The 10,480-nt window shown below is 39.7% G+C and overlaps 1 pseudogene; it reads left to right on the top strand.

Moving 5' to 3' along the window:
- The first annotated feature begins 936 nt into the window (after positions 1-936).
- On the top strand, positions 937-2,352 carry LOC148008940 (uncharacterized; annotated as a pseudogene).
- Positions 2,353-10,480: the final 8,128 nt, after the last annotated feature.

The raw sequence follows: 10,480 nt of genomic DNA, 5'->3' as shown, positions 1-10,480 counted from the left end.
TCTCAGAGTACCTCTAAATATGGATGTACCTTTTAAAATACACTATCCAACTTCGGGGCCTTTTAATGCATCGGCTCTAACATGGATGATCAAATTAGATCCAACGAGACAATACCATGCTCAAGCATATGCACACATTTACTGGGATCGGGTGAGCGATTTCATTTCTGGGGAGAGTAGTTCAGAAGGCACACCCACAAACTTCAAGATACAAATGTCTCGGAGGAGGGAACAAGAAACCTTAGCACAACCTGTTGAATTCTCATGGATAGAGCAAATATGGTATGTATACAAATGTCATGTTCTTGTTGACTTCTAGAGGCTTGATTATTCATATGTACAAACTGATTCTCAAAGATATCATTTGCTTCATATGCCTAGTTTTTGGTGTGCTTTTGGACCAAAAGACTTGCGTAGTAAACCACAAGTGACTGCTCATAAAAAGTGACCAAATGCTAAAGGTGGCAAACATTTATTGGGTTGTAGATGTCATTTCTATGTGTATAGACTCTATTTATGGCCAAATATAGCTTGAATAAATTATGTGGAGCATAATCATGTGGATTGGGAAGGCCATATTTGTCATGGGATACATTGTGAAGGTTTGTCTGATTCAAGGTTGCTTGTTGCACCTTAGTTATCTAAAGAGAAAAGAACATGGGTCAAAAACTTGCTTCATAGTGGGTTTACCCCACTACAAGTATTCCAACAACATATTGCATTGGTGGAGAGACATGCAATGCAAGACTTGAATATAAAGCTAGGAAGGAATGCATCTATGACAATGCGGATATTTTGAATATAGCATCAAAGATGGAATCAATCCTTACCTTCAAGTCCAATAAGGATGATACATGCAGTGTGCATAATTGGGTGCTAGAGAACAATTGTAGAACTTTCATCTACCAGCAGTATAATGCTTTTATTGGTAAGCCTTTCATCTTGGGTATTCAAATAGAGTGGCAGCTACATATGCTTAACAAGTATGGAAAGGATGGTATACTTGCTATGGATGCTACATTCGGTACCAATAAATACAAGGTAAGAAGTTTATATCTTTTTCACTTGTATATTTGCAAATACAAGATATTTTTAGAGTGTTTTTTTTAATGCATCTTTGTTTTCACCCTCCTATTTTATGTTTGATTTGGTGCATGTTTGAATGCAGTTCTCTCTATATTCTATACTTGTATTTGATGCACATAGAAATGGGGTGCCAATAGCATGGATCATTGCCTCCTCAATGGACACTACCTACTTGATCACTTGGTTAAAAGCATTTCGAAATCACATATTGGATTTTAATTCTTCTTGGGAGGCAAGTGCGTGGATGGTAGACGATGCACAAGGGGAAATTAATGCCATACAGTATACATGATTCTCACTATATTAACTAAAAATTGCATGGGAATATTTTGAATGCTTCTTTTCAATGTACAATTGAATCTCACTCAATGAATCATTGGTTAAATTGTAGGGCTATTTTTGGATCTCCTATATATCTTTGTATATGGCATGTTAGAAGATGTTGGTTAAAGAATTTGATAAAGAAAGTTCCAGATCATCAAGTACGGGCTAATATGTTTTGAGACCTTGGTCACATTATGAACATGAAGTGTAGAGGATTGAGTAATGAGGCCAAAAGGAAGGAGGATGCTACATCTCTTATTGATCAGTTCTTTAAAACTTATGCTAGCGAGAAAAACTTCCTCACATACTTCAAGGAAAATTGGGTTCCCAAACTAGGTAAGGCTTTCTAATTTATAAATTCATCTATTCTTGAATTCACATGAGTGTTGATCATGTAAGTTATTTTATATTATAGGAATGTGGGTTAGAGCCACGCGAATACTTCCACATGCCAACCAAGCAACAAATGGATCAATTGAATCTTACCATGGATTGCTAAAGTCTCAATTCTTGATTGGAAGGCGCACAATTCATGGCCATAGAGCGGATTGGCTAATCCACAAGCTCCTCACATTTTGCCATCCATATTATTGGTATCTAGAGGCTATGAAAGAGGCAGGCTTTAGACAAAACTTCAATGTTCAAAAGATTGTATTGTCATGTCTTATGCGTGTAAGAGGCATTCCAGATCAATTTGTCAAATTTATTGGAGATGATCATAGTCTTGCAAAGGTTAAGAGCATGAGCAACACAAAGCTCTAGTATACAATACACAATGCACATTGTGAGTGGGTATGTTGCAACTGTGATTGGGCCATGCGATGAAATATATGCAAACATCAAATGAAGGTCTTAATATTGTCAAGTTTTGATATTGACACCATATATATTACAAGAATTTTGAAGGTACATGGACTTATTTTTGTGAGCCATCTTTTGTGAATACATTTATTCGATGCTAATATCAATTCTTATCAAATAGGATCTTCTCTAAGTATGAATATGGAACAACCTACCAACATTGCTGAGAGTAGTCTTACACCTATACAGAATGATGCAGATATGCTATGTTGAGATATCGAGCTCCACTCGTGATACGCCAGGGTGACCGTTGTATATTTATGTCACCGACTTGTCAGTTGCAGACGCGGTTGGTACACCGCCCATGAATAATAGCTACATGATAGCTATCCTTATCTACTCTAGTTCGTGGCTCAGTTAGTATGCCACCTTAGTTAGTTGAGTTTGGTTTGAGACCCATATATAGGGTTCTTCTATTTCTTTGTACTTGAGTTCTTTTGGCTTACACAACTAAGAAGAGGAAAACTGTTTTCAGCCTCCACCCTTGTGTGTCTTCCCCCATTGTGCAAGCAAGAAAGCTTCAAGCGAGACTCCTTCCTTCTCTCCCACAATCTTGACATGGTATCAGAGCCTTGTTCGTGGTAAGGAGCTCAAGAAAGCAAGCCAAGCTCGCGGTGGTCTGGTAAGAGGAGCAGTGTTGCTTTCATTTCCTGTTTTGGGAGCAGATCTCTGCAGGTAGCACAGCCGGAAATTGCAGGAGTGCATTGTCTCAGGTTGAGACGCCCTTCGCGGTGAAGCAAGAGGGCAGTATATGCTGCGGGATAGGGCTTTAGCCCTTGGCGACCTTGTTTTTTTGATTTGAGGCCATTTCGGGGCCTGTTTTGCAGACGGAAGTTTTCTGCACGCACTCAGGAAAAGGCTCGGTTTTATGCTGTGCAGCCACTGTTCTACAGGTCGGTGAATAGTTACAGTAAAAATTGCATTGTATGCTTGTGCGCAGAGACATTGGGAGTTACAGAATCATCCCTGTTGCCTGTTGATGCAAAATCGTCACTAGGAAGTGACTGTGTGGTCAAATACCACTTTCGCCAGATTTGCAGATTCTCCCTTGTGAGGGTGAAGCTGTGGGTTTTGCAGTGACAGAATTTTTTGCAGTCTTTTGTAATGGCATCTGATTCTCTTTCACAGATTGTCACTGAAAAGCTTGACAAGAACAACTTCCAGGCATGGAAGTTTAGAATGACGAATTTCCTTATGGGAAAAGGATATTGGGAATTTGTTGCAGGAAATGAAGAAGAACCAGTTCTTCCTGATGTTCCCAATCAACAGCAAATGCAGGCATTCAAAGCATGGCATGAGAGAGCCAGGAAAGTTATGTATTGGTTGTCTATCAGCATTTCAGACTCCATGATTGTGCATATTCAGGATGCAAGTACGCCAAAGGAGGCATGGGATACTCTGTCAAAGATGTATAGCACAAATACGCAAGCCAGGAAAATGCAGCTCAAGCAAGAGTTACACAATGTGCAAAGAGAAAATATGAGCATCAACGACTACCACATGAAGGTAAAGAAGATTGCAGATGCACTTGCTTCCATTGGGTCACCAGTGGAAGATGATGATTTAGTTTCTGTGACCTTGAATGGTCTAGGAAAGGATTATGCACAGTTTCGGACATCCATTTCAGTTCGTGAAAGATTTCCTGATTTTGAGGAGTTGATTGCTCTTCTAATTTCTGAGGAACAGAGAAATGGTGGTGCATCTTCTTCAGGAGGAACTTCAAAAGAAGCTGTCTTCTACTCAAATGCTGGAAGAGGTAGAGGCAGAGGTAGAGGAGGCCGATTTGGAGGCCGTGGTAGAAATCAGAATATGCAGCAAACTCAAGAAAACCAGTCCTATGGAGGAGGACGTGGTAACTCTAGAGGCAGGGGGAGCCAAAGAGGTCGTGGTGGATGGCAAAGAGGCCAAAATGCAAACAGTAATGTTGAATGCTACTATTGTGGTAAAATGGGTCATATGGCTAAAGACTGCTATAAAAAGCAGAATGACATCATGAATGGAAAACTGCAACAAGGGAATTATGCATCTTCTAACAGACAGGGTGATGACAGAAATGAACATTTGTTCATGGTGCAGCACATGAACAATTCTGTGACAAGTGCAGAAGAAAGCAATGATGTATGGTATGTTGACTCAGGTGCATCAAACCACATGACAGGTCATGCAGAATGGATGGAGGATGCAAGGAAAATGGAAAAACCAGGATTTGTGGAGACTGGTGATGATACTGCACATCCTATTGTACAGATTGGAAAAATTCCCTTGTCTATGCAGGATGGGAAAAAGAAATACCTGTCCGATGTATTTCATGTCCCGAATATCACCAAGAATCTGGTTTCAGTTGGTCAAATGGTTGAACAGGGCTTGCAGGTCAGATTTAATCCTCATGGATGCTTTGTTGAGGATATGAAAAATAAAGGTCGCTTGATAGCAAAAGGAAAGAAGAAGGGCAGAATGTTTACATTGGATGCAGACATGTCTGAATTGAGTGCAGCAATGTTTGCACATGGGACCGGTGTAGTTGCAGATATTGATATCTGGCATAAACGCATTGGTCATGTTAATGTACAGCGACTTAAATCAATGCAGGCCCAAAATATTGTTGCAGGATTGCCCAAATTCAAGGTTGCAGAAATGCATAAGGTATGTGAAGCCTGTCAGTTTGGAAAACAGGCAAGGAAACCATTTCCTAGACATGTTCAAGAGAGTGAGAAGCCATTGGAATTAATTCACTCTGATGTGTGGACAACTAAAGCTGCATCTCTTGGAGGCTGTCATTATTTTGTCAGTTTTATTGATGACTATAGCAGAAAAGTTTGGGTGTATTTTATGAAAAAGAAAAGTGAAGTTTTTGGGCATTTCAAAACTCTTAAAGCTATGGTTGAAAAAGAAACAGGCTTGCAGATAAAATGCCTAAGGTCAGATGGAGGGGGAGAGTACCTCTCAAATGAGTTTGCAAAGTTCTTGCAGGAGCATGGCATAAAGCAGCAATATTCATGCAGTTATACCCCACAACAAAATGGAATTGCAGAAAGGAAAAACAGGCATATTGGAGAGGTATCTCGTGCTATGCTCAATGAAAAAGACTTGCCAGATTTTTATTGGGCTGAAGCAGTTGCTACAGCAGTCTACATAATGAACAGGACTCCCACTGCAGCAATACATGGAATGACTCCAGAGGAGAGGTATACTGGTAGGAAACCAAATATTTCTCATTTGAAAATTTTTGGTTGCATTGCCTATGTACATGTGCCAGATGAGCTGAGATCCAAGTTGGATCCAAAAGCTGAGAAGTGCATCTTTATTGGTTACTCTCTGCAGCAAAAAGGGTATAGATGCTATAACCCTTCTACTCGTAAGTTTACAGTGAGCAGAGATGTTGTTTTTGATGAGATGAGTAGCTGGTATAAACCAGTAAATGTGATTGATGATGAAGATGCACAAAATGGTAATGCTACACAGAATTCACAGCAGCAGTCACAAAATATTAGTGGACCTGGAGCGTCCTCTAGCAGTGGTTCACATTCTTCGCCATGGACAGGCAGATTGAGATCAGGAGAATCTTCTCAAAGCAATGCAGATAGTGGTATGCAGGTATCACGAAAAGGAAAAGAGAAGGTTGATCAGCCCATGTTTGATGTGAATGCAGGTCACTCTTATGTGGATGGTGAATCCAGTGGCTCAGAACAGAGCATTGATGATGAGTTGGGTATTCCTTCTATTGTTACACCTGGAGTAAGGAAGACCAGGGATGTTTTGAGAGCACCTGGGAGTGAACCTACTTTGCGCAGGTCTACAAGAGCTAGGTATCCTGTGGATAGGCTGAAATATGATGGATTTACAGCCATTCACTATGCATATATGGTCAAAGTGATACAGGAACCAGAACCCACATCTTTTGAGCAAGCCATGGGAAAAGAAAAATGGGAGAAAGCCATGGATGAAGAAATGGATGCCTTGGAAGCAAATGCTACATGGGAGTTAGTACCTTTGCCTAAAGGTAAGAATGCAATTGGCTGTAAGTGGGTTTATAAGGTGAAGCACAATGCTGATGGTTCTGTGAACAGATACAAGGCAAGATTAGTAGTCAAGGGGTATGCACAAACATATGGCATTGACTATGAAGAAACATTTAGTCCGGTTGCAAGGATGGCAACCGTAAGAGCAGTCATTGCTATGGCTGCATCAAAGGGATGGTCTTTACATCAGATGGATGTAAAGAATGCCTTCTTGCATGGTGATTTGCAAGAAGAGGTCTATATGGAGCAGCCACCAGGTTATGTGCATGCTGTTCATCCTGAGTTTGTTTGCAGGTTGAAGAAAGCCTTGTATGGCTTGAAGCAAGCACCTAGAGCATGGTCTGACAAGATAGGACAGTATCTTGTCACTATTGGCTTTCACATTTCCAAGGCAGATTTCTCACTTTATGTGAGAAAAACAGAGAAAGGTATTATGCTGCTTGTCATTTATGTTGATGATTTGATTATGACAGGTGACAGTGATGAAGATATCCTTCATGTGAAAATGCTATTGAAGCAGAAGTTTGAGATGAAGGATTTGGGAGAGTTGCGTTATTTCTTGGGCATTGAGGTGATTAGATCACCAAGTGGGATACAGCTCTTGCAGAGGCAGTATGGATTGGACATGCTGTCCAAATATGGGATGACAGGCTGTAAGCCTATTTCAGTTCCTTTGGAGCAAAATGTGAAGCTGAGCACAGATGCAGGTGAGCTTCTAGAAGACCCTACTATGTACAGACGCATAGTAGGAAGTTTGATTTATATGACTATTACCAGGCCAGATTTGAGCTATGCTGTTGGATTGGTAAGTCAGTTTATGCAGGCTCCAAGGAAACCACATTTGGATGCGGCTAGACGCATACTTAGGTATGTGAAGTCCACATTGCAGTATGGACTATTTTATGAGACTGGGGTTCAGATACAGTTGCATGGATACACTGATGCTGATTGGGCTGGTAGTATTTCTGATAGACGATCTACCAGTGGATATGTATTCTCTTTTGGGAGTGCTGCAGTCACTTGGAGCAGCAAGAAACAGCCTACAGTTGCCTTGTCGAGCACAGAGGCTGAGTACAGGGGTGCAGCAATGGCTGCATGTGAGGTAGCTTGGTTGCATAAGCTACTTTATGATATGCATCAGTCTACAGATGGGCCAGTTGTCATTTATTGTGACAACATGAGTAGTATACACTTGGCAAATAACCCAGTCTATCATGCTAGAACAAAGCACATTGAGGTGCATTATCACTATGTGCGAGAGAGGGTTTTACTAGGTCTTATTGATCTAGTTTATGTCAGCACAGAGGATCAGGTAGCTGACATATTCACGAAGGCATTGGGCGCAGAGAAGCTGCGCAAGTTCAGAGACCTGCTTGGTGTGCAGGAATTGGGATTGAGCTCGAGGGGGAGTGTTGAGATATCGAGCTCCACTCGTGATACGCCAGGGTGACCGTTGTATATTTATGTCACCGACTTGTCAGTTGCAGACGCGGTTGGTACACCGCCCATGAATAATAGCTACATGATAGCTATCCTTATCTACTCTAGTTCGTGGCTCAGTTAGTATGCCACCTTAGTTAGTTGAGTTTGGTTTGAGACCCATATATAGGGTTCTTCTATTTCTTTGTACTTGAGTTCTTTTGGCTTACACAACTAAGAAGAGGAAAACTGTTTTCAGCCTCCACCCTTGTGTGTCTTCCCCCATTGTGCAAGCAAGAAAGCTTCAAGCGAGACTCCTTCCTTCTCTCCCACAATCTTGACATGCTAGACGACACTTATAGTGACATACAAGATCATGGTAAGTCAATCAAACCTTTAGTATATATGGTATCTGCTATTTTCTAGATATATATGTATATGATATCTATCTCAATTTGCAGGCCAAGCATTGCAAGGTGCCAAAGAAAATTTTTACGAAGCAATGGCTTTAGCAGATAAAATATAGTTACAATAGAATACACCTTGATTTATTATATTTGAAGTATCAAAACATATACTAAAGATGTTCTCTTTATGATAGAGAAAGATCCTGAATTAGCAATGCATCTTGAGTGCTTGAGTAGTCATTTGCTTGCCTCCTTGAAACAAAACAAGTCTAGCTTGCAAGGACAAAGACCCTATCCCTTAGCTCCCTTGCAAAGGATCAATGATGGATTTAGTAATTCTATCCAATGTGCCAAGCCATTCATTGAGAGACAGCTCTCCAAAAGACCATGACAACCACAACCCAAAGATGTCACACCATTTCCAATTCCTCCAAAGCATAAGAGGGTATCTATGCAAGCACGCCTTGATTCAGACGCAACTTCTTAGGAAAATGTTGTGCCTAATACAAATTGAAAAGAGCCTCAGTAACACTACCTGTTTTGTGATTGATTTTGGATTATTGTTCTCTATTTTTTTTCATTGTGATAGCAAATTATATGAAGTGCGTGGAACAATAGTTGTGAGATGGAGGGTTTGAAACAACACTGCAAACTATCTTCTTGGAAATGATACAACATTTTATGATTGATGGTGCATTCTTCTTTTCAATAGTGTTTTCATTGTAAAAGTAACTTACATGAAATACTTAGAAAGGCCACTTTTGACTTAGTACTTAGATGGGCTACCTGTGAGATGGAGGATTTGATATAGTATTGCAAACTGTCTTCTTGGCAATGCATTTTCAACTCCTTGTTTTTAGAAAGGGTATTTGTTGCGTTGACTGATATATGCCCACATAAATTCTAGCTTGCAAGGACAAGATCATGTCCCTCAACTCCCTTGCAAAGGATCAATGATGGATTCAATAATTCTATCCAACTAGCCAAGCTATTCATTGAGAGATAAATCTCTATAAAACCACAACAACCACAACCAAAAGATGTGACACCATTTTCCATAATGGCAAGAAGATTATTAACGCTTTACTATTTCACACACTTAGATGCTTGATTGTTGCTCATAATTAATTGAGAGAAGGTTTGTTCAAAAAGAGTGGGAGATAACATTGCGATTGCATGATAATTGTTTTTCACCACTTTTTACATCCTACATAGCTTTCTTTATAGTTAGAGTATAGACTAAGATGACTTTCAAATAACATTCTACATCCACATCAAACGTGAATTTATTGAATAAGTTCTTAAAGAATAACTTGTATGTTTTTTTCTCTCAAACATACCAATTCCAAATGGACATCATGCCTCATCAAAAGGATAATCATTGACAGGCATAATGCCATAAAATAGTTGCTAACGCAATTTCCATTTATTCAAAAAACTTTCCACATTATGCCAGTTGATCTCTACTTTCCACATAGCATTGTGGTTCTAGAGTAGGGATATACCTCTTCTTCTGCCAAGTTTGCACCTTATCTCTCCTTCTATACCTAGATCTCTACTTTCCATGTTCCAGAGTCAAACTAGGTTCCTTTATGATATAGATAGAAGAGCAATGTTGCCCATAGCTAATTAAGGGTATTTCAAAATATGCAATCAACACAGCAAAAGCATCTTGCCCATAGTTTGGTGCCCCAAGCCTCCATTTTGTAGAGTTATTTGCATCCACACTACATTTTGCAGAGCAACCTCCATTTTGCATCCACATCCTAGGATAGAAAAGTCCTACTTATCTTGAAGTGGGTACCCACACCACAAGTAGATTATTTCTTACCTTAATGCTAATGCATCCAATCATTTTTCGACTAGTTAAGTGTCCTCTCCCCAACTACACATTCCAATCCAAACTAGCAGCTACAACATCCTTCCGAACATTGGGCAATGTATGTCCTGCTTTCTGTACCTAGAAAGCTCACTCCATGAAACTTTTTATGGACAATGTATGTCCAACTTTCTACTACTACTATTGTAGTTTTAGTAGGCCTTATGAGCCATGATAGCATGAGGTACATTTGTGTCTATTTTCCTTCTCCTTGTATATTGTGTAAAGAACACATATTTGAGCTAAATTTCCCCAAAGTCATTGACAAGTTATGTGATGACTAACTTGTAGAATAAACAAGTATAATATATATTGTAGCAGAATGACATCATAAATGAATTAAAATCTTCAAGTATACACAAAAAATTATCTATTTTTTGTGGAATATCAAACATCAATCAACATGGAGTAGCATTCAATCAAATGAAACCTAAAGAGGCAACCTTCCATGGAGAAAAAGGGAGAATGAGAAACATTTGTGACAA

This window comes from Lygodium microphyllum, unplaced genomic scaffold, assembly GCF_053477565.2.
Source record: "Lygodium microphyllum isolate KBCC unplaced genomic scaffold, Lygodium_microphyllum_v1.1.10 scaffold_44, whole genome shotgun sequence".
Classification (NCBI taxonomy): domain Eukaryota; kingdom Viridiplantae; phylum Streptophyta; class Polypodiopsida; order Schizaeales; family Lygodiaceae; genus Lygodium; species Lygodium microphyllum.
This window is presented reverse-complemented; position numbering and strand designations above follow the sequence as displayed.